We start from the raw sequence: 25362 nt of genomic DNA, 5'->3' as shown, positions 1-25362 counted from the left end.
CTGTCACAAGCGCCACAGGGGGGCTTGATGTAGATGTTCTCTGGCTGACAATTTGAGAAACCCTCTTGTCACCATGTGAAGGCAATGAAGGAGTCTGAACAGGATGGGAGGCAGTGGAGTTTTGCTTGGCTAGGTGTCTGTTAATTAGGCCTCCTGGAGGTTTGTTAGAGACTTAATTTGAAGAGGAAAAAAAAGACCTTAATCCACGGGGAAAGGACTATAATCCAAACTGTGGTTTGGATGTGGAGAGGTGGTGAAGACGGAGAAAAGAAACCATATTCTGGAAGCCTTTGGTAGGCAAAATTTATAGGATTCATGATGGCTTAGAAGTGAGAGATCATGAGAAAGAAGCCAGATTTCCAACCTGAGGGGTCAGGTGGATGGTGGTGTTGCCCACTGAATTATAAAATGTAGAAGGAAGATCTGATACCGTTGTTGGGTCAGTGTGGGACCTGCTTAATGACAGATGAGTAGGCAGTTGTATGTCAGAGCTGGAATCTACAGGACAATCTAGAATGGATATCCAGCTTCTGGAATCCATGGAACACAGTACAAGTTGAGATAAGAGAATGGATGAGATCACCCATGGAGAGGAAGAGGAGAGGAACAAGATGCTAAGAGCAGAATTCTATGTACACAGAGGAGGAGGTATAAGGAGGCAGTGAGAGCATGAAGCTAGAAAAGCTAGAAGAGCATGAAGATAATTAGAAGAGTGTGGTATCAAAGAATCCACGGAAGTAGAAAACATCAAGCAGAGAGGAGTGACCAATGAGGCAATGAGAGAGAGAACTCACGGAGTGTCCACTGGATTCCAGCATGGGGTGGGCACTGGTAGTCCTAGTGGAAGCATTTTCAGGTATGCGGTGAAGGGAGAAGTGTATGGGGAGGTGAGGCAATGAAAAATAGTGAATTGATGCTACTAACTTGCAAGGTTTAGCTGAGAGTGGTGGCTAAGGTGGATCATTTTTCAAGGAGGGGAGATTTGAACATTTTCATAGATGGAAGGCAAGGAGGCTGCAGAGCCCAAGGGGTGAGGATGCAGCAAGAAAGGCGTGAACTAAGAAGCAAGGTCCTGGGAGATGTGAGAAGGCACGAGGGCAAGGAAACCTCCCACAGAGGAGAGGAAGGGGAAGAGCCATGTTGATAAGAGTGTCCAAGTGTCCTTAGTTTTCTTCATAAATCAGGAGGCAAGCTTTTCTGCTAAGAGTGAGTTCTCATTAGTGTAGTGTTCTTAAAAAAAAAAACAAAAAAACACAACACTTATCTTCACTAACTGGCACAGAATAGCATCTGCATGTTGTATTCCTTAGAATTCCTTCAGTCTTAAGTGTCAAGATACTCAGGCCAAATTGGCTTCAGTAAAAAGGTAATCCCTGTTTGTATCTGGAGAGCCCACAGCAGAGCTGGCTTGAAGTGGTGCTTGATGTCTGGGCTGCGGAAGGCTTATCAGGACCTGAGTCTCTCCGCCTGAGGCACAGGGCTTGGCCCCACTTGCTCGGCTTTCTTCCACCCACTGGCTTCATTCACAGACAGGTTCTCCATTTGGGATTACAAGCCAGCTGTCCAAGAAAGTGAGCCCAAGGCAGTTAGAAGAACAGGCGTCTTCTGTGAGCTTCAGATAAATTTACTTCAACTGGATAAGCACAGGTCCTGTGCTCCACCCCTGATCCGGAGTGCCTTGGATTAGGGGAGAGAGGGCTTCCTCAGGGTAGTAGGAAGGAGGCTCAGTCTCTCCAGGTAATTCTGATTCTACTACCATGAGGAAGCCCTCCCTTCCCTAATCCCAGGCCCTCCAGATCAGGTGTGGAGCACAGGACTTGTGTTTGTCCAGCTGAAGTATATGTCAGGACTTTATCTTTGCCTTTGGAATGGATTAGCAATGAGATCCTGCTGTGTAGCACTGGGAACTATGTCTGGTCACTTATGATGGTATATGATAATGTGAGAAAAAAGAATGTATACATGTATGTGTAACTGGGTCACTATGCTGTACAGTAGAAAACTGACAGAATACTGTAAATGAACTATAATGGAAAAAAATAAAAATCATTATATATAAAAAAGCAAATATATATTAATAAACAATTTTTAAAAACCCAAAACACACATTTCTTGGCTCTGCCCCAGAATGTCTGATTCAGGAGGTATGGGGTGGAGCCTGAGAATGTGCATTGCTAACACATGGCCAGTGAGGCTGATACTGCCAGCCCAGGGAGCATAGTTGGAGAACCACTGATCTACACACCCATCCTCTGCTCTCCAGAGCCTGTTTCTATTACACCTCTGCTTGTCCTGTAAGATGAGGCTAGAAAAACATCATTTCTTCCACATAGAATGGAAGCCCTGCTCAGACAGTTAGGACCAGGCTGGTGAAAAATACCAAAGCACAAAGCACAGGGGCAGGGATTCACATGACATGACAGTGTCTTTCTTCACAGCTTAAGTTTTTGCAAAATTCCTCCAGGCTGTTGGTGGCAGCACAATGGGAAAATTTTTGTTTTGTTTTGTTTATACTCCTGATGTGTGGGTTTCTGCTCCTTGACTCAAGTGAAAAAGTCTATCTAGATAGTGAATTTTGACCCTCCTATAAATAATATCCTCTAATCTTGTTCTCTTATATTTTACCCAATGTTATATTTTCATCAAGCTAATTTAACAGTATAAAATAAAATACGTTGGTTGGGAATATGACTTGAGCTTGATGCATTCCAGACTGGAGAACTACAGCTTAGTGAGAACTTGACCTCAAAATTCGCACTCATTAACATACACAGAAGGACTCTGACCATCAATGGACTAGAGGGCTGGCTTATAGTCCATTCATCATCCAGTGGTGATAAACCTTAACCTTAACCCCAAACCTAACCCTAACCCCTAACCCTATCCTAACTCTAAATATAAAATATGACATCAAAAACAAAATGTGGGGAAGGGGAGTAAAAAAATGTAGATCTCCTAGAATGTGTCTGAACTTAAATGATTACCAGTTTGAAGCAAGTATATATACTAATAGTCAACATATATGAACTCCATGGTAACCACAAATTAAAGCCCCATAATAGATACCAAAAAAAAACCTAAGAAAAAAAAACCAACAACACAAGTACACCACTAAACAAAACCATGAAATCATATGAAAAGAAACAAAAAGAAAAGAACAAAGAAACACAAAACAACCAGAAAACAAGTAACAAAATGGAATAAGTACATACCTATCAATAATCTTTTAAAATGTCAATGGACTAAATGCTCCAATCAAAAAGCATAGGGTGGCTGGGTAAAAAAATAAGACCCATCTACATTCTACTTACAAGAGATTCCTTTTAGAGCTAAAGACATACATAGACCAAAAGTAAAGGGATAGAAAGAGATATTTCATGCAAACAGAAAGGACAAGAAAGCAGGTGTCATGATACCCATACTAGATAAAGTAGACTTCAAAACAAAGTCTAGGAGTTCCCGTCATGGCTCAGTGGAAATGAATATGACTAGCATCCATGAGGACACAGGGTTGATCCCTGGCCTTGCTCAATGGGTTAAGGATAAGGATCTGGTGTTGCCATGAGCTGGGGTATAGGTTACAGACAGGCTTAGATCTGGCATTGCTGTGGCTGTGGAATAGTTGAGCAGCTATAGCTTTGATTCAACCCCTAGCCTAGGAACCTCCACATGCCACGGGGTGTGGCCCTAAAAAGACAAACAACAAAACAAAAACAAAGTCTATAACAAAAGACAAGGAAGGGAATTATATGATGATGAAGTTATCAATATAAGAAAAGGAAATAACACTCATTAACATGCATGCACCTAATAAAGGAGCACCTAAATATATAAAGCAGATATTAGCAAACACAAAGGGAGAAGGTGACAATAAAACAATAATAGTAGGGGGACTTTAACACCCACTTACATAAATGAACAGATTGTTCAGACAAAAAAATCAGTAAGACAAAATTGATCTTAAATGACATAATAGATCAATTGGACTTAATAGACATCTATAGGTCATCCCATCCCCAAACAGTAGAATACACATTTTTTTCAAGTGCACATGGAATGTTCTCCAGGATAGATCACTTTTTTTTGCTAGGCTGCAAAAAGAGTCTCAACAAATTTAAGAGGACACAAATTATATCAAGCATTTTTCCAACATCAGTTATATGAAACTAGAAATCAATCATGGAAAGAAAAATGGGAAAAACACAAATATGTGGAGATTAAGCAACATGTTACCAAAAAAAAAAAAAAAAAAAAAGGCTCAATGAAGAGAGCAAGCAGGGATTCAGAAAATATCTTAAGGAGTTCCCACTGTGGCTCAGAAGTTGGTGAACCCAACTGGCATCCATGGGGATTTGGGTTAGATCCCTGGCCTTACTCAGTGGGTTGGGATTCTGGCATTGCTGTGGGCTGTGGTGTGGGTTGCAGATGTGGCTCGGATCCCGAGTTGCTGTGGCTCTGGCGTAGGCCAGCAGCTGCAGCTCTGGTTTGACCCCTAGCCTGGGAACCTCCACATGTCCTGGGTGTGGCCCTAAAAAGACAAAAAGAAAAAAGAAAATATCTTGAGACAAATGAAAATGGAACATAACATTCCAAAATTTATGAGACGCAGCAAAAGCAGTTCTAAGAAGGAAGTTTATAGCCATACAACCCAAACTCAAGAAATAAGAAAACTCAGAGTTCCTATCACGGCATAGTGGAAACGAATCCAACTAGGAACCAAGAGGTTGCAGGTTCGATCCCTGGCCTTGCTCAGTGGGTTAAGGATCCAGCATTGCTGTGAGCTGTGGTGTAGGTTGCAGAAACGGCTTGGATCTGGCATTGCTGTGGCTGTGGTGTAGGCCGGCGGCTAGAGCTCTGATTGGCCCCCTAGCCTGGGAATCTCCATATGCTGCAAGTCTGGCCCCAAAAAGACAACAAAGGGCAAAAAAAGACAAAAAAAAAAAAAAAAGAAAACTCTCAAATAAACAACCTGATCTACCACTTAAAGGAAGTAGGAAAGGAAGAACAAATAAAGCCCAAAGTCAGCAGAAGGAAGGAAATAGGAAATATCAGAGAGGAAATTTAAAAATAGAGAATAATAACAATAACAACAAAACACAATAAAAAGATCAATAAAACCAAGAGCTTTTTTAAAAGATAAAATTGACAAGCCTCTAGAAAAAAAGAGAGAGGGCCCACACAAACGAAGTAAGAAATGAAAGAGGAGGAATAACAACCTTCCAGAGGTGCACACAAAAATCATAAGAGAACACTCTGAACAGTTATATGCTAACATACTGGACAACCTAGAAGAAATGTACAAATTTATAGAAGCATACAATCTGCTAAGACTAAATCAAGAAAAAAAAAAACAGAGTGATCACTAGTAGTGAAACTGAATTTATGATTTTAAGAAACTTTCCATCAAACGAAATCCAGGACCAGATGGCTTTTTTTTGTTTTTGTCTTTTTGCCATTTCTTGGGCCTCTCCCACGGTATATGGAGGTTCCCAGGCTAGGGGTCTAATCAGAGCTGTAGCCACCGGCCTATGCCACAGCCATAGCAACGCAGGATCGGAGCCATGTCTGTGACCTACACCACAGCTCACAGCAACGCCGGATCCTTAACCCACTGAGCAAGGGCAGGGATCAAACCTGCAACCTCATGGTTCCTAGTCAGATTCATTAACCACTGAGCCATGATGGGAACTCCCAGGACCAGATGGCTTTACAGGGGAGTTCTAACAAACATATAGAAAGGAACTAATACCTAACCTTCTCAAACTATTCCAAAAATCTGAAGAGGAAGGAACACTCCAAAAATGACTTTAAAAGATCACCATAGGTGCAGATATTACCAAAGAAAAAATTACAGGCAAATATCTTTGATGAATATAGATGCAAAATTCCTCAACAAAATACCAGCAAACTGAATCCAACAATACCACCACGATTGAGTGGGATTTACTCCAGGGACACAAGAATGGTTCAATATTCACATATCATTCAATGTGTTCACTGTATTAACAAATGGGAGGATATAAAATCACAAGATCATCTTAATAGTTTGAGAAAAACCTTATCATTTATGATTAAAACTCTCATAAAAGTAGGTGTAGAGGGAACATATCTCAACTTAATAAAGGCCATTTGTGACACACAGCTAATATCATACTCAATGGTCAAAAGCTGAAAGCTTTTCCTCTAAATTCAGGAACAAGACAAGGATGCCAACATTTGCCACTCCTATTTAACATGGTATTGGAAGTCCTAGCCACAGCAATCAGACAAGGAAAAGAAACAAAAAATACACAAATTGGAAGGGAAGAAGTAAAATATCACTATTTGCAGATGACATGATACTTTATAGAAAAATCCTAAAATCTTCACCCCAAAACTATTAGAATAAATGAATTCAATAAAGTTTCAGAATACAAGATTAATATATAGAAATGTGTTGCTTTTCTAATACTAACTGAACTATGAGAAAAAGAAAGTTAAAATCCCATTTAAAATCACATTAAAAAAAATCTAGGAATAAACTTAACCAAGGTGGTGAAAGAACTATACTCTGAAAACTATAAACCATTGATGAAGGAAACTGAAGATGATAATAAATGGAAATATATCCAATGCTTTTGGGTTAGAAGAATTAATATTGTTAAAATAGCCACACTACCCAAAGCAATCATTTTAGGCTATGGCAAGGGCTTTAGACTTTGCCCTGAGACAAGAAGCCATTTAGCAGAGATGTGATTAATTTTATTTGGGAGTAAGGACACCTCTTCTCTCATGACAGAAAGAGGATGGAGTGTTTATAGGTTAGAGGAAAAGGTTGAGGTTAATTCCCATGCAGTGTCTTCTGAGCTAGGAGCAGAGGTCAACTTCTAAGAGGGACTTGGGAAGTGTTGGAGATGGAGTAGATTAAATAAGTGTTAAAAGAACACTGCAGAGAAACATTTCTAGATAGTAGAGAAAGGGCCATTGAAAACCACAATGAGACCATTGTGGATCATCCACAATGAGACACTGGCAATAATGGTCAGAATCAACTTTATTAGAACTTTGCGAGTTAACCCAAGACTTGCAATAATCTTAGGAGAACTGATGAATCTAGGTAAAAACAGAAAGCTTTCTTATTTATCCTTTCCCATCTCCTTTGCCCAAGTTTCACAATAATCTTGGAACCAAATCCACATAATCACAGTGAAAACTAGCAATTTAGCCAAAGAGAAAGGCACAGAATGGGATTAAAGCTCTCTTTTAAAGCCCCTTTCCTAAGTAACTGTCGTTATCTGACCTGCCTGGTATCTCCTCCAAAGGCTTTATTCTTGGATCTTTTCTTTCTTTAACCTGATTCAGAGCTTACTCAATGTAAACAGCCCTATCACCAGGGCATTTGCAGAAAACAATTAGTGGCAGTTTTTAACACTGCAGCTGCCTGAAACTGCGATACCATTTGGGGCTAAAAAGAGGCTATCAGAAAATTCAAAAGGAAAATTTGGGAAATGAGATATCCATAGGGGACTTTGAAAATCTCGGACATTGGCAGAATGTTAGAAAAACCATGCCCATGTGCAGGGCTGTGCACATTCACAGGAAAGACTTGAGAAGATAAGATCTAACTTCTAACCTCTGGCAGAGCTTAAGGCTGTAAAAAAAAAAAAAACAAAAAAAAAAAAAACAAAAAAAACAAAAAAAAAAACCTGGAAATGAAAGCTGAGCCATAGTTAAAGCCTGCATGGCAGAGCCTTGAAGGCATATCCCAGCACACAAACAGATCCTTTGCAAAGAATGGAGAATTATTGGTTCAAAGGATTTAAGGAAATTTCTGTTCAATCATCAGCTGACCATTAAGCTAACTGAACAGAGACTTCATTAGCTATGTACAAGAAAGAAGAGAAAAATTTATAGAATTAGTTGAGAAAAATCACTAAATAAATAGGCAGCAACAACAATGTACAGCAACAACAACCAACCTTGGGGAAAGGGTGGGGAATATTATTTCCAGAGTTAACACATTATATTATTAATATTATTATTATTATTGTTACTATTAATTTTGTCTTTTTAAAGACTCACCCACAGCATATGGAAGTTCCCAGGCAATGGGTCGAATCACAGCTGCAACTGCCACCTCACACCACAGCCACAGCAACAGATCCGAGCTGCATCTGTGATTTACACCACAGCTCACAGAAATGCTGGATCCTTAACCCACTGAGCAGGGTCAGGGATTGAATCTGTGTTCTCATGGATACTAGTCAGGTTCGTTACCACTGAGCCACAATGGGAACTCCCCACATTATATTATTTTAAATGATAGTTTTCAATGACATAAAATTTCAACAGGAAAATATGGTCTTACACCCCTCAACACACAGAAAGCAATATCTGAGCCTCATCTGACCCTGATGAGGCTCAGATATTATACCTACTAGGTAAAGACTTTAAATAAATTATTATAAATATGTTCAGAGAACCAAAGAAAACTACATCTAAAGAACTAAAGGAAGGTATAGAAACAATGTCTCACCAAATAAAGAATACCAATAAAGAGACAGAAAAATTAAAATTAGGAGTTCCTGTCGTGGCTCAGTGGTTAACGAATCTGACTAGGAACCATGAGGTTGAGGGTTTGATCCCTGGCCTTAGTCAGTGGGTTAAGGATCTGGTGTTGCTGTGAGCTGTGGTGCATGTCACAGATGTGGCTCAGATCCCATGTTGCTGTGGCTCTAGTGTAGGCTGGAAGCTACAGCTCTGATTTGACCCCTAGCCTGGGAACCTCCATATGCCTTGGGTGCAGCCCTAGAAAAGACAAAAAAAAAAAAAAGAAGAAGAAAAAGAAAAAAAGAGAGAGAGGAAAAAAAAGAAAAATTAAAATTTACAAAAATGTTAAATTATAAAAAAGAATAAGGAGACAGAAATTATAAAAAATGAACCAAATAGAAATATACAGAGTTCCAAAAAGCCCAATAACCCAAATAAAAAGTTCATGAGAGGATCTTAATAAAAAGATTTGAGCTGTCAGAAGAAGGAATCCACAAGGAGGAAAATTGGTTGGGATTATCCAGTCTGAGGAACAGACAGAAAAAAGAATGAAGAAAAATAAACAGACTCAGAGTCCTGTGGGACGTCATCAGCCATACTGAAACAGATAGATGGGAGACTCAGATGAATGGAGAAAGAGAAATGGGCACAAAGAATATTGAGAAGTTTCAAACTGATGAAAAACATTAACGGCACATTCAAGAAGCACTACAAACTCTAAGTAGGATTAACTCCAAGATCCGCACCTAGACACAGCATAGTCAACCCAACAAAACACAAAGAATCTGGAAAGCTAGAAGAGACAAAGAGACCCTGGATTAGTCCCACAGGGAAATTCTCAGTAAGATTAACAAATGACTTCTTATCAGACACTGTGTAGGCCAGAGGCAGAGGGATGAAACAGTCAAAGTGCTGAAAGAAAAAAGAATGTCAACCAAGAATCTTATACTTAATAAGACCATCTTTCAAACATAAAGAAGAAATTAAAATATTTCTAGATAAACAAGACTGGAGAGAATTTTTCACTAGCAGACTTGCCCTACTTGAAATATTTATCCTTCAGGTTGAAATGAAAGGATACTAAACAGTTATTTAATCCACATGAAAAATAAAATATGATAAAGACAACTATACAAGTAAACATAAAAGACAACATAGGAGTTCCCATCGTGGCACAGTGGTTAACGAATCTGACTAGGAACCATGAGGTTGCGGGTTCAATCCCTGGCCTTGTTCAGTAGGTTAAGGATCTGGCATTGCTGTGAGCTCTGGTGTAGGTTGCAGACATGGCTTGGATCCCACGTTGCTGTGGCTGTGGCATAGGCCGGTGGCTTCAGCTCCGATTCGACCCCTAGCCTGGGAACCTCCATATGCCACGGGAGCAGCCCTAGAAAAGGCAAAAAGACAAAAAAAAAAAAAAAAAAAAAAAAAAAAAAAAAAAAAGACAGTATAAACACCATTTTGTTTGGAGTTCTTTTCTTCTCTTACCTAGTTTATAAGAAAATTGTGGAGACTTATGTTTTTTGAAACATGGGATAGTTGTACTTTTCTCTAAGTATAACTAAAAATCTTATACATGACATATAAAACAAACTTAAAAGACCCTGAAAGTTGGATGGAAGAAGATAGACCAACAGAGGGCCTCGGGACCTAAGGAATGACGCAGTCATGAGAGCCCTGGTTTTTCTGTCTGCCTCACACATCCCAGACATGGATCTGAAGAAGATGGCAGTCAGGAAACACTGATTGGTAAAGACAAAAACAAACAAACAAAAAACCTTCAATAAAAACCTACTCTCAGAGTTCTGTGGTGGCCTAGTGGTTAAGGATCTGGCACTGTCACTGCTGTGGTCCAAGTTACTGCTGTGGCAAGGGTTTGATTCCTGGCGTGGGAACTTCTGTGTGCCATGGGTGTGGCCAAAAAAACAAAAACCAAAAAAACCTGCTCACTTGCCAAAAACAAAAACAGGATAGGGGACTAGTAGCAAGACAAAATTTTTAGACAGTAATGATTGCACTCTAGCCCAACAGCCCAGAAAAAACTATGGCCCCATCCCCACTCACAACATAGTTCAAGTTGGGGTACCTCAGTGTTTACTTGCAGGAGGCTGTAACGAAGTGCCCAACTCCCTCTGGGGTGATACTGAAGAAGGGCAAGCAAGGATTCAAGGATTTTACTCCCACCAGTCAGTAATGAAGCCCAGGTAGTTTCAGTGGCGATCAGGTGGGAAGCCCGGACTTTCATGCCTACTGGGAAGTAACAAGGCACCCTCCCCTCCCTGCGTAGGTGGTGTCAGAGGAGGCCTAGCAAAAAGTCAGGAATTTCACCATTGCCCAGTGGTAACAAGGCCATCCCCACAGTTGTGAGCAGAGACCATGTAGGAGGTAGAAGTCCCACCTTATGGCAAAATCCAGGAAGACTTCCTTGGGGACCAATGGAAACCAAGTAGGGAATCTGGACTTTTACCTACACCTGGCAGTAAGGACACAGTGCCACTCCCATCCCCTGCCAGAGTGGTGTCAAGAAAAGCCAATTAAAATGAAAAGCTTAAAGAAGATCCAGAATCTCATGACATCATATGAAATTTCTTAGTTTCAGTCAAAACCAAAAAAAAAAACATCGATTATACTAAGAACCAGGAAGGCCTCAGACTTAATAGGAAATGATGATAGGTAATGAGATCAAGATGAAAGAAATGTTACAATTATTGTCAGGGATTTAAAGCAGTCATGATAAAAATGCTTCAACAGGAGTTCCTGTCCTGGCTTAGTGGTTAAACGAGTCCAACTAATATCCATGAGGTTGCAGGTTCGATTCCTGGCCTTGCTCAGTGGGTTGAGGATCCAGCATTGCGGTGAGCTGTGCTGTAGGTCTCAGACACAGCTTGGATCCTGCATTGCCGTGACTGTGGTTTAGATTGGCAGCTATAGCTCCAATTTGACCTCTAGCCTGGGAACCACCATATGCCACAGGTGTGGCCCTAAAAAGACTCAAGACCAAAAAAAAAAAAATGCTTCAACAACAACAAATACAAATATTCTTGAAACAAATACAAAAATATAAAGTCACAGGAAGGAAATAGAAAGTTTTAGAGAAGTGATAGGAAATATAAAGTAGAACCAAATGGAAACACAAGAAATGAAGAATACAGTAACACTCTTCTTAATCACTCATGGAACATATACCAAAATAGATCATATCCTGAGCTATCAAAGAAACTTCAACAAACTTAAAAGAATTGACATCATAAGAATATGTTCTCTAACGGCAATGGAATCAAACTAGAAATAAGAAAAAGATAAAGGAACATCTTCAATAATCTGAAATGAAACCACACTTCTAAATAAACCATGGATCAAACAGGAAGTCTCAAGGAAAATAAATAAAACACACTGAACTGAAAGAAAATGAAAATACAACATAAGAAAATGTGTGGGACACAAATTAAGCACCAAGTGGGATATTTATCACTTAATGCATACATTTGAAAAAAAGGAAAAGTCTCAAATCAGTAATTTAGCTAGAGATGATCATACTGAGTGAAGTCAGAGAAAGACAAATATCATACGATATCACTTATATGTGGAATATAATATAAATGATACAAAAAGAACCAAACTCTCAGATTTCAAAACCAATCTTATGGTTACCACAGGTAAAAACCATTGTGGGGAGAGAGGAATAGGGAGTGTGGGAATAACATATACACACCACTGTACACAAGAGATGATTAATGAGAACCTACTGTATAGCACAGGATAATCTACTCAAGAGTGTGTGATTAGAGTTCCCGTCATGGCGCAGTGGTTAACGAACCCGACTAGGAACCATGAGGTTGCAGGTTCAGTCCCTGCCCTTGCTCAGTGGGTTAACGATCCGGCGTTGCCGTGAGCTGTGGTGTAGGTCGCAGACGCGGCTCGGATCCTGCGTTGCTGTGGCTCTGGCGTAGGCTGGTGGCTACAGCTCCAATTAGACCCCTAGCCTCGGAACCTCCATATGCCGCAAGAAGCGGCCCTAGAAAAGGCAAAAAGACAAAAAAAAAAAAAAAAAAAAAAAAAAAAAAAAAAGTGTGATCACCTATATGGGAAAAAATGGCTATATTTAGTTATGTGTATGACTGATTCACTTTGCTGTACAACTGAAGCTAATACAACATTGTAAGTCAACTGTACTCCAATAAAATGAAAGAAAAAATAACTGAAGAACAAAATAAACCTCAAGCAAGTACAGGGAAGGGAATAATAAAGTTTAAAGCAGGAATCACTAAAATCAGAAACAAAGAAAAAAGAAAATCAATGAAGGAAAGAAAATAAAAGGAAAAAAGAGGAAGAAGAAGAAAAAAAGAACAGCAACTTAGGACCAGCTGGATTTCGGAACTGCCATGGACCAGGGCTCCTGGGCACATTTCATATCTACCCCCTTTCCAACAGGCTTGTCTACAGTAAAATAGTGGCATTATAGTTCTGACTAAAAATTTCTTTTTCTTTTGAAATGGTTTGATGTCATTTGGCTATCAAACCAGAAAGGTGTGCAATATAAGCAATTTGTGGCTAGAACTGTGGTGGTTTCCAAATATATCTACTAATTCTCTGATACTCCTCCCCTCCTGAGACGGAGCCAATTTTTCCTCCCTTTATGTGTGACCTGTACTTGGTGACTTGCCTTTTAGCAAATAGGATATAATGAAAGCAGCCATTGTGATAACTAAAGTTAGGACATGGCTGGGCTCCTCTTTTTTTTTTTTTTTTTGTCTTTTTAGGGCTGCACCCACAGAACATGGAGGTTCCCAGGCTAGGGGTCTAATTGGAGCTGTAGCTGCCAGCCTGCACCAGAGCCACAGCAATGCCAGATCCAAGCCACGTCTGCAACCTACACCACAGCTCGTGGCAACGCCGGATCCTTAACCTACTGAGCAAGGCCAGGGATCAAACCCATAACCTCCCGGTTCCTAGTCGGATTCATCAACCACTCAGCCACAAAGGGAACTCCCTGGGCTCCTCCTTCTTAATCTTCCTCCTTTGGATCATCTCTTGGGTGAAGCCAGCTGCCACACTATGTAAACACTCAAAGGGTCCTGGAGAGAAGCCTCTGAAGCATGTGACTGCGGCCTCCCGCCAACAGCTATAATAACCCGTGGGAAAATTAGTGAGTGAGCCCTCTTGGAACAGATCCCCCAGCCCAACTCAAGTCCTCAGATGCCTACAGCCCCAGCTAACATCTTGATTATAATTTCACGAGAAACCCTGAGCCAGAGCCATCCAGATAAGCCATTCTAAATTCTTGGCCCATCAAAGCTATGAGACAGAACCTATATTAGAAAAAAATGGAAAAGAATCTGAAAAAGAATGTATATGGATCACTTTGCTGTACACTTAAAACTAACCCAACATCATAAATCGATTATACTTCAGCTTTTGCTCAGGCCTGTGGCACCGGCAGGATGGGCAAGTGTCTCAGTCTTCATACTGCCAGGAAGCTCTGGAGTCACCAGTGGGACCAGAAGTGGCATGATAAACAGTACAAGAAAGCCCATTTGGGCACAGCCCTGAAGGCCAACCCTTTTGGAGGCACTTCTCATGCCAAGGGAATAGTGTTTGAAAAAGCCTACTGGAAAAGGGGTTGAAGCCAAACAGCCAAATTCTGCCATCAGAAAGTGTGTCAGGGTTCAGCTAATCAAGAATGGCAAAAAAGTCACAGCCTTTGTACCCAATGATGGCTGTTTGAACTTCAATGAGGAAAATAATGAAGTTCTGGTTGCTGGATTTGGTCACAAAGGTCATGCTGTTGGTGACATTCCTGGAGTCCGTTTTAAGGTTGTCAAAATAGCCATCGTCTCTCTTTTGGCCTTCTACAATGGCAAGAAGGAGAGACCAATGTCATTAAGTTTTTTTTTTTTTTTTTTTTTTTTTTTTTTTTTTGTCTCTTTTGCCATTTATTGGGCCGCTCTCACGGCATATGGAGTTCCCAGGCTAGGGGTCTAATAGGAGCTGTAGCCACCAGCCTACACCAGAGCCACAGCAATGCGGGATCCGAGCCACGTCTGCAACCTACACCACAGCTCATGGCAACCCCGGATCCTTAACCCACTGAGCAAGGCCAGGGATCGAACCCGCAACCTCATGGTTCCTAGTCAGATTCGTTAACCACTGTGCCACGACAGGAACTCCCAATGTCATAAGTTTTGATGGTAAAAGCAGGATAGTAATAAATTTTCATATGCCAAAAATAAATAAATAAAAATAAATCAATTATACTTCAGCACAAAAAAGAGCATTTCAACTTTGGCTCTGTCTCTGAAGTCCACTGTTACATCCGTAACCTTAGCAATTAACAGCAGGATAAAAAAAGGTACAAGCAAACTTTCTGAACTTTACAGAAGAAATTAATTCTTCTTTCTATGTATACTTTTACACAAAACCTAGAAAGGAATATGCCAGGTATTAATTTTTATTTCTGTTTCACCATAACAAAGCCACAGTCAGTCTAGGTAAGCACTACTGAGCGAAGGGAGCAAAGTTCTCTTATTCTCTTTTGAAAAGTTGTAAAATATTAAAAAGGAGTAAGACTAGCAAGTCTGAATTTTTAGCTTCACACATGAGCCCTGAGACCATCATTCCAGCTGCATATGACATATTCTCATCAAATTTGACCAATCCCAATCTAAACTGAGCAATTCCAAAATAATTCTTTAAATGCTCCCTTGAGGCTGCCAATGGCACCAGTTAGGTTTAATGCATTAAAAGAAAGTTTGGGAGAGGAGCAAGGTGGCAGAGAAATAAGACATCGTGCTCACCTTCTCCCACAAACACATCAAAAAAAACACATCTGCATAAAGAATGATCTGCACAGAACATCTACTGAATGCTGGCAGAAGAATTTAAACCTCCAAAAAGGACAAGAAACCCTCCACATAACTGGGTAGAGCAAAAAAAAAAGAGAAAAAGACAGAGAGAAAAGGAATCAGGAGCGACTAGCATTTCTGAGAGGGAGCTGTGAAAGAAGGGAACCCACACCCTGGGAAGCCACCTAACTGACTAGGAGATCAGCCGAGACAGGGGGACCTCAAAGTTGCTGAGAAAAGTGCAGCAGCTGGACTGAGGAAGGCAAAGCAGAGTGAGAGCCGCACAGATCACCTGTACCACCTCCCAGGGCACCACAGCCTGAGACACTCAGGTGGGGGCTGGGTGCTGAGACTTAGGCTCCAGAGGTCAGTTCTGGGGAGATGACTTGGACTGACTATGTGGAGACAGCCTGAAGGGTTAGGGAGCGGTGTGCCACGGGCTGGGGAGTGGAACGCCACAGCAGAGGGAACCTGGGCGGAGGTCTGGGCCCAGAGGAGAAGCAAGGCGCCATTGTTGGGGAGGACGAGAGGAGAAGCTGACCACCATAGGAATCTCCCTGTGCATGCGTGGGCTCTCAGAGGGCAGGGTGCCTCTGGTGCAGGCTACAGGTGGCGAGAGGCCATGTGCTCCGGCTACGGGAGACCAGGTGCTTCTTGTTTGGGCTACGGGTAGCTGAGCGCCTCTTGTGGGGGCTAATGGCAGTGGGGGGCTAAGCACCATGCGGTGCCTTTTGCTTGATCTATAGACGTGGGGACAAACCACAGCAGTCATCTCAGAAACCAGAGGGAGGCATGGCCTGCCACCACTAGGGGTCTATGAACAATCTCTACCAGTGGCCCCAGTCACCTCAGAGGTTGGCAAAAAGAGGGCACTTCAACTGAGCATCACCCATTGTTGCTCTTGCTCCCCTAGGAATACACCCGCCCTGCTACTGCCACTACCAGATGCTCCAGGCAGCTCCCACACATGCTTGATCAGTCTTCCCAGGACCCTGCACTAGGAGCAGCCTATGCAGCACCTTCTACACGGGCTAAGTGGGTCTACAGGTGGTGGAGGCAAACCACTGCAGTTATCTCTGACTCCAGAGGTGGGTGTGGCCCACCACCACCAGGGGTCCATGAACAGGCACCACTTGCAGCCCCAATCACCCCAGAGGGCACCAAAGAGGAGGGCATTGTGACCAAACACCACCTGCTGTTGCTCCTACTCCCCTGGGAACTCACACACCCTGCTACTGCCATGGCCAAATGCTTTGAGCACCATCTAAATCTGCCTGAGGCTCATTACAACTTCCCAGGGTTCTGCAACTAGGAGTAGCCAGCACCACTTTCCTGAAGGTCCTTGTTACTGTCAAGGGCCCAGTAATCAGACAAGGACTACTAGCCCTGCCCACTGACTCCTTCTCCCTGGAAACATACTCAGCATCCTGGGGATAACAGCTTGCTCACACCAAAGAAAGAGGTGGCAAATATCCAAATTCACACTCCAAAAATAAATAGTAAACACCCACAAAATACAAAGGGGCACTCTTGCATAGAAATAGCCCTCTAAGACTACAGTTCAATTTCCCTAAATTCACAGAAAAAGAAAAATATAAGCAAAATGAAGAAGCTCAGGAACCACTCCCAGTTAAAAGAACAGAAGAATTCACCTGAAGAAGCAAACAATGAAACAGACCTCTGCAGTCTGGCAGACACTGAGTTCAAAGGGAGATGGTGAAAATACTGAAGCAATTAAGAGGAAATATAAAGGAATTAAGAGCATATATAAATAGTAATTCAGATTACTTTAGAAAGGAACTAGAAAATATAAAGAGGAACCAAGAAAAATTAGAAAATTCATTTGCAGAGATGCAAACTGAGCTAAAGGCACTAAAGAGGAGAATGAATAATGCAGAGGAATGAATTAGTGACTGGAAAGATAGAATAATGGAAATCACCCAATCAGGATGGCAGACAGAAAACCAAATGAAAAAAACATGAAAGAAATATAAGAGATCTATGGGATAGTATAAAGCAGGCCAATCTACACATAATAGGAATTCCAGAAGGAGAAGAAAAAGAAAAGGGGATTGAAAATATATTTGAAGAATTATGTCTGAAAGTTTCACAAACCTAAAAAAAAAACAAACAGATATCAAGATACAGGAAGCACACAGGGCCCCAAAAAAGTTGAACCCAAACAGGCCCACACCAAGACATATTATAATAAAAATGGCAAAAGTTTAAGACAGGATTCTAAAGGCAGCAAGAGAAACACAAAACGTTAATCACAAGGAAACCCCCATAAGGCTATCAGCTGATTTCTCTACAGAAACACTACAGACTAGAAGACAGTGGCAAGACACATTCAAAGTTCTAAAAGGAAACAATTCGCAGCCTAGAATAATCTACCCAGCAAGAATATCATTTAAAATAGAAGGAGAAATAAAGAATTTCTCCAACAAATAAAAGCTGAAAGGAGTACAGCAATACTAAACCCATCCTCAAAGAAATACTGAAAGGGCTTCTCCACATAAAAAAGAAGTAAGAAGAAATAGGATGGAGGAAGTCACAATTGGAAAGCAATCACTTAAATAACCCACTGTACAGATCTAAAGGGAAAAAAGCCTACTGTAAAAGTGATGATAAACACAAGGAACAGCAAAAGGACAAACATGAAGATGTTTAAAAAGGACTTCAAAATCATAGAATGTGGAGAAGGAAAGTTAGAAAATCTAGACTCTTTCTTTTCGATAATGTGTTTGAGCCTATATGACTATTGGGCTAAAGCAAGCAGATACAGGAAGGGGTTAACATAGTTAAAAAACAGGGCAACCACAAATCAAAACCAAACATTACATTCACAAAAACTAAAAAGAAAAGTATACAAGCATAAAATAAATGGAAATCATGCAACATAAAAGAAGAAAGGAACAAAGGACAAACATAGAATCAACTGGAAAAAAGGTTTAAAATGGCAATAAATACATATTGAACATTAATCACCTTAAATGTCAATGGAATGAATGCAGATTGGATTAAAAAGCAAGAGCCTACAATATGCTGTCTATAAGAGACTCACATATAGACTGAAAGTGAGGGGATGGGGAAAGATACTTCATGTCAGTGGACAAGATAGGAAATCAGGAGTTGCAATACTCATATCAGACAAAATAGACTTTAAAATTAAGGCCATAAAAAAGACAAAGAAGGACACTATTTAATGATAAAAGAATCCATTCAAGAAGAGGATATTACAATTATCAATATATATGCCCCAATACAGGAGCACACAGATACATATAGCAAATACTAACAGACATAAAAGGAGAAATTGATGGGAATACAACAATAGTAGGAGAATTTAACACCCCACTCACATCAATGGACAGATCCTCTAGACAGAAATTCAATAAGGAAACAGAGATCCTAAACAGAGATCCAGCAATCCCACTCCTGGGCATCTACCCAGAGAAAACCATGGCTCGCAAAGACACATGTACTCCAATGTTCATTGCAGCACTATTTACAATAGCCAAGACATGGAAACAACCTAAATGTCCATCGACAGAGGAGTGGATCAAGAAGATGTGGTACATATACATAATGGAATATTACTCAGCCATTAAAAAGAATGAAATACCGGCATTTTTAGCAACATGGATGGACCTAGAAACTATAATGCTAAGTGAAGTCAGCCATACAATGAGACACCAACATCAAATGCTTTCACTGACATGTGGAATCTGAAAAAAGGACAGACTGAAATTCTTTGCAGAACAGATGCTGACTCACAGACATTGAAAAACTTATGGTCTCTGGAGGAGACAGTTTGGGGGGTGGGGGGATGTGCTTGGGCTGTGGGATGGAAATCCTGTGAAGTGAGATTGTTATGATCATTATACAACTTCAGATGTGATAAATTCATTTGAGTAATTAAAAAAAAAGAATATAACAAAAAAGGCCAAAAAATAAAATAAAATAAAATGTAAAAAACTTGAAAAAAAAAAACCATTCTCTAACATCAACCATACAAATGTTTTCGTAGGTCAGTCACCCAAGGCAATGGAAATAAAAGCAAAAATAAACCAATGGGACCTAATTAAACTGACAAGCTTTTGCAAAGCAAAGGAAACCATAAAAACACCCCAAAAGACAACTTGCAGAATAGGAGAAAATAGTTTCAAACAATGCAACTGACAGGGGCTTAATCTCTAAAACATACAACTTATACAACGTGAGAGCAAAAAACCCAACAACCCAATGGAAAAATGGGCAAAAGACCTGAATAGACATTCCTCCGAAGAACATATACAGATGGCCAACAAGCACATGAAAAAATGCTCAACATCACTGATTATTAGAGAAATGCAAATCAAAACTACTATGAGGTACCACCTCAGACCAGTCTGAAGGGCCATCATTAATAAGTGCACAAATAACAAATGCTGGAGAGGGTGTGGAGAAAAGGGAACCCTCCTGCACTTCTGGTGGGAATGTAAATTGGTACAACCACTATGGAAAACAGTATGAGGGTACCTTAGAAAACTGCACATAGAACTACCATATGACCCAGCAATCCCACTCTTAGGCATATATCCAGAAAAAACTTTCCTTGAAAAAAGACACATGCACCTGTATGTTCATTGCAGCACTATTCACAATAGCCAAGGCATGGAAACAACCTAAATGTCCATCAAAAGATGAATGGATTCAGAAAAAGTGGTATATATACACAATGGAATACTACTCAGCCATAAAAAGGATGACATAATGCCATTTGCAGCAACATGGATGGAACTAGAGAATCTCATACTGAGTGAAATGAGCCAGAAAGACAAAGACAAATACCATATGATAAATACTGGAGTTCCCGTCGTGGCGCAGTGGTTAATGAATCCGACTAGGAACCATGAGGTTGCGGGTTCGGTCCCTGCCCTTGCTCAGTGGGTTAACGATCTGGCGTTGCCGTGAGTTGTGGTGTAGGTCGCAGACGCGGCTTGGATCCTGCCTTGCTGTGGCTCTGGCGCAGGCCGGTGGCTACAGCTCCGATTCAACCCCTAGCCTGGGAACCTCCATATGCCGCGGGAGCGGCCCAAAGAAATAGCAAAAAGACAAAAAAAAGAAAAATGCTCAGTATCATTATGTCAATAGGGAAGTGGACATTAAAATAACAATGAGATATCCTTTAGTAGGTGAATGGATGAACAATCCACTAAAAGAAATAAGTAAGACAGAAACAAAAAACCAAAATACACCAAAAGAAAGAACAAGGAAATAAAAATGGTATACTAGAAAATATTTAAAACAAAAGAAGGTACTACTAAAGAAATAAAGAAACAAAAAATATGACGTATGAAAGAAAAATAGCAATTGTCAGATGTAAATCCTATCTTAGTCAACCAAGCAATCAGTCACCTGTCACATTAATTGGTTTAGCAATGGATACATGACCTAAGCTGATTCAATATGAGGTTAGTCTGGTCAGTGATTAGGGAATGAATCTTCCACTGGACAAGAAAAAGGATGACTGGATTGATGCTGGCCTTTATCTGATGAGCCCAAGTGGAGCTAACCTAAGGATGTTGGTGACATAAGGCAAAGGCAGAATAAATAGGGAAAAAGAAACCGACCCTTGGCTGACATTGTTGAAGGGGCAGGGCTCCCACAGATAGCATATAAGGTGCTTCTGGGTGGAAGAACTGGAAAAGTCCAGTCTGTAGTAGCATGGCACTGCTACAGAGGTTCCTTTATGTGAATAAAATGACATTCCTTCTTCCAGGCAGACCCAGCTCCATGCCTGGGCATACTGATTGTGAGCTGGACTCAGCTCCCATTTGCCCCCTTGCCCAGGCAACTTTGCGCAGTGCACCCTCTACACAACCATGCAATGGATCTCTGAGACTTGCCTGAAACCTACTTTTTAAATATATTTTCTTTGTTGATTAAGGCAGTTTGAGTAAGTCTTTTCTATTGCTTGCAACCAAAGTAGCACAACTCACGCAGAATTCTTATCATAAAATGAGGTGTGATAAATAATAGATTCTTCTCTGCTTCTGTTTCAGCTGATAAGTTAGGCTGGAAGATGATTCTACAGATCTCAAGCAGGGAAGTTGGACATTTTGTATATTGCAGCTGTGACTGGTTTAAAATATTTCCTATTGTAGTTTGGGACTCTGAGTATATTTTGACCAAGGCTGTAGCATTGACATCAGGTAGTAAAAAAAAAAATCAAAATTTTGGAGATTTTGAGTATATATATTGTGACCTTAAGTTAGGTCTAATGTGAGCAATACAAGCTTAGGCTGCAGGTGATCTTTCTGAAAGCAGGAGGAAATATAATGCAGTAGTTGCTGTCTTAACTAACATCTGCTGAACTGACTGTTTAAACCACTTAATACACTGCATTCTTCTGTAAAACATCCTTACTGAAGCCCATGGTCCTCAGAATGTGGGTCTAGGTGCTGCCCTTACCCCACCAAGCACACCTGTTCCCACCGAGTTTTATAGCTACCCAATTTATTTGTGTCTTTTTCCTGAACATATTTATGCCAGTTATGTTTATTGTAATTATATGATTTAGTAAATATTACAGAATTACAGAAACCAATAAACTATGACTATGACAAGAGAGGGTTTTTTTTTTTTTTTCCTACAAAACCTAGATTAAATGCTTTGGAAAGACTTGATAAAAGTCAACTGCTTAAAAACTGCTCTCAAGCTATAAAAATTGGGGGAAATAGTAAAAATTTTAAAGGATTTTTCTCTCCTCTACTTCACAAGGTCCTTTAAATTCTCACTTCACATTAAAAGAAAACAAGAATAAAAGAAACGGTAAATCGTATGCCTCAATGCATTAGGCCTAAGGTTTAATGTGAGAAAAAGAACCCACACTTGAAGACAAGGCCTTGGCCTCACGCCCAAAATTGGCGAGTGGATGAGTGAAACTACCATGTCTATAAAATCTTTGCACCCTTTTATGTTTCCTTTTGACTTTAAACTGACCAACAAGCAGTCCTTGCTCTGAGAGTTAAGAGGTTTCTACTGTCGGGCTTTGTGAAGAAATAGTTTTCTATGGAACTGATCATCTGTGGTCATCTGAGGCCTCTCAAGGCCAGTCAAGCTAGTTGTCCTTCACAAGCTGAGGCTGAAAGCAGGAAGGTGGGAACTTCCCATGAGAGTGAGTAAGCTTAGTCCCGAGCACCTGTCTCCCCAGCCCCTGTGTGCATTTCAAATAGCTTAAGTTATGCATTAGTGACTCAGTAGGGAGGACACACCACATTTTTAAGGGAATTGTATTTCCAAGAAGCCCAAGTCTGGCCAATAATTGTTGATGTCCCTGAAGATCTTGGGTGGAGGGAAGAGGACTTCTCTCTTCCTCTTCATGGACAGGCTGCTGATAGTCACCCTACAACCAGGAGCTGATGAGGAGGAAGGTGTGGGCTTGGGGAACATCACGGGGCTGCTGACCAAGACCTGCCCAACCGAGAAGGTCACCTTGACTCTTCTTGTCTTTTTAATTATCTAAGTCAATAGATTTCCTTTACTGTTTGGATTTGGTTTTCTGTTTGTTTCCAAGAGCAGCTTTTTGGCTTAGGGCATGGACGAGGTGGTCTGAAAGTGGATTCTTTAAATGTTCAACCAGATAAAGAATGTATCTATCACCTTTGGAGGAATGTGGGGAAATGTAAGTTTTTTTGTTTGTTTGCTTTTTTTCGGTTTTTTTTTCTCCCCCCAGCGAGTGACATTTCCAGAGATGTTTTATGGGCCCATTGATCTTTTAGTGTCCCTTATTGGCTGGTGTCATGGACAACTGCCCAGCTGGACTTCCACTTAACCTGCCTCTGATGTTGTTATAAAGTGTGCTCTGCCCAAAAGCCAGTGGGTGAATTACAGCAGGACACCCAGACTACAAGCCAAATGAGCCCTTTAAAAAAATGTGTATGGCCAAACTGAAACATTACTCTAAGTGATGCAGCAGAGCAACACTGTCAAGGGCAGGGAGCAATCATGGGTGAATCTACTTGCTTTGCAGTAGGACAGAATCATGTGGTCAGCCTGGTGCAGTGCATGTCCCCACCCCACTCCCCACCCCCAGTGGGACGTAAAGGAGGAAGGGTGTGCATCTGCTGATGCAGACACTCTCTGTGCTGGCCCTGGACCGTCTTTCCTGGGATCTGCTCCCTGCAGTGCTGGACGGATGAACCCTGCAGGCTAGTTCCCCGGCTGGGAGGGGCCAGGGCAGACACAAGTGGGAGATGGGAGAGGATGGAGGGAGAAGCCGGGATGTCTGTCCTGTTCCCTCTCTGCCCATGGGAACGTCTGATGCCACAGGGGGTCGAGTCCAGCTCCCCTCTGATTACCTTCGCTCTTTGCACCCTCACTCTGGCCCAGGGACGCGGTGGTGACTTCCCGCTAGTGTCCACCTCTGGGTTGTCTCTCTGTCTGCTACTGGCATTTCAGCTCTGTTATCCCCTGGGTATCCAGTTTCCTGCATCAGGACCCCTGTTTTAGTATCATTACTATTACGATTATTATTTGCTTTTTAGGGCCACACCCAGAGCATATGAAAGTTCCAAGGCAGGGGTCAAAATGGAGCTGCAGCTGCCAGCCTATGCCACAGCCACAGCCAAGTGGGATCTGAACCATGTTTGTAACCTATACCATAGCTCACAGCAACGCTGGATCCTCAACCCACTGAGCGAGTTCAGGGATCACACCTGCATCCTCATGGATACTAGTTGGATTCATTTTCACTGCACCACAATGGGAACTCCTTTTTTTTTTTGCTTTTCTTAGGGCCGCACTTGCGGCATATGGAAGTTCGCAGGCTAGGGGTCAAACTGGAGCTGCAGCTGCCAGCCTACACCACAGCAACAGTAATGCCAGATCAGAGCTGGGTCTGCGCCTTATGCCATAGCTCATGGCAGCGCTAGATCCTTAACCCACTGAGTGAGGCCAGGAACCAAATCAGCATCCTCAAGGATATGAGTGAGGTTTGTTTCCACCGAGCCACAACGGGAACTTCCAAGGCCTCTGTTTTATATATCCAAGTGATTTTTCTTCCTTGAGAAGGCCCTGACTGAGAACAGTATAAATTAGGCCAGAGCTTCAGAAGGATTGGCCCTAAATACACTGTCATACTGCTCTTCCATAGCTGAAGGTCTTTAGTCTATTTGTTACACATTTATTAAATGCTCATGTTATTTTTTCCCCCTTGCATTCTCAACATTTCTTCTACTTATGACCGAAAGTTACACTTCAGCTTATAAATGGACTTTCTTGTTTTCTAGTTATTACATTTTGGCATAACACTTTCCAAACACTGTTTTATTATGTTCCACACTTAAAAAGCCACCTGGATATTCTCCCTTTCTAGTCTTTTTCTTAAACTATCTTTAAGCCCCCTTGCGTGTTTTTGTAATGTGTAACGCAGACTCTGTTACGACAGAAAAATTTCAAAAGACTTGTGCAGCTGGGAACTTTTTGATGATTTCATTTTATAAGTCCTCTGGAATGAACGTGGGCATTAAGAGGCACAATGAAGACAATATCAGTTTAACAAGATTTGAGTGGCCTTATTTTTACGGAGAAGTTAATGTTGCTAGACACTGCAATTCTACCAGTGGCTTTCTCTGCAATGCTTAAAAAATGGAATTTAGCAGACGTATAAAATGGAAAAAAAAAATAGGAGGGTTGTCATAAATCTTTTTTACGAAAGTGTTTTGTGATTGCTTCACAAAGAAACAAGATGAGAAAGTCCAGGTGCTATTTGTTAAAGCGTAGGGTTGATGTTTCAGCATCTCAAAGGGATCTAATGAAAGAAACTAAGGAACACAGGTCATGTTTGATGGTAACTCACCAGAGACATCAGGTCCATCTGGCTTCTCCCCAAGGAAAAGCGATACATGGGGCCAAAGCGTGAAAAGTCCACAATATGGCAGAACTCAGCAGACTCCCGTCCTGGCCTTGGGGCTGCCTTATGGGGGTCACGAGAGGGAGACCTGAG

General features: G+C 41.2%; 1 long non-coding RNA gene and 1 pseudogene across 2 annotated transcripts in view; one reads left to right on the top strand and one right to left on the bottom strand.

Annotated features, from left to right (window-relative positions):
• The window catches only part of LOC106507912 (uncharacterized), a 77442-nt gene that overhangs the window by 29557 nt on the left and 22523 nt on the right, over positions 1-25362 (bottom strand). The window lies entirely within an intron of this gene.
• On the top strand, positions 13908-14406 carry LOC110255602 (small ribosomal subunit protein uS12 pseudogene; annotated as a pseudogene).

The sequence above is a fragment of the Sus scrofa genome, chromosome 10 (assembly GCF_054392235.1).
Source record: "Sus scrofa isolate SSC_HxYL_T2T_F1_AM1 chromosome 10, Sscrofa_HxYL_maternal_Yorkshire_Landrace_v2.0, whole genome shotgun sequence".
Classification (NCBI taxonomy): domain Eukaryota; kingdom Metazoa; phylum Chordata; class Mammalia; order Artiodactyla; family Suidae; genus Sus; species Sus scrofa.
Note: the sequence above shows the minus strand (reverse complement) of the source record. Positions and strands in the feature narration are given on the sequence as shown.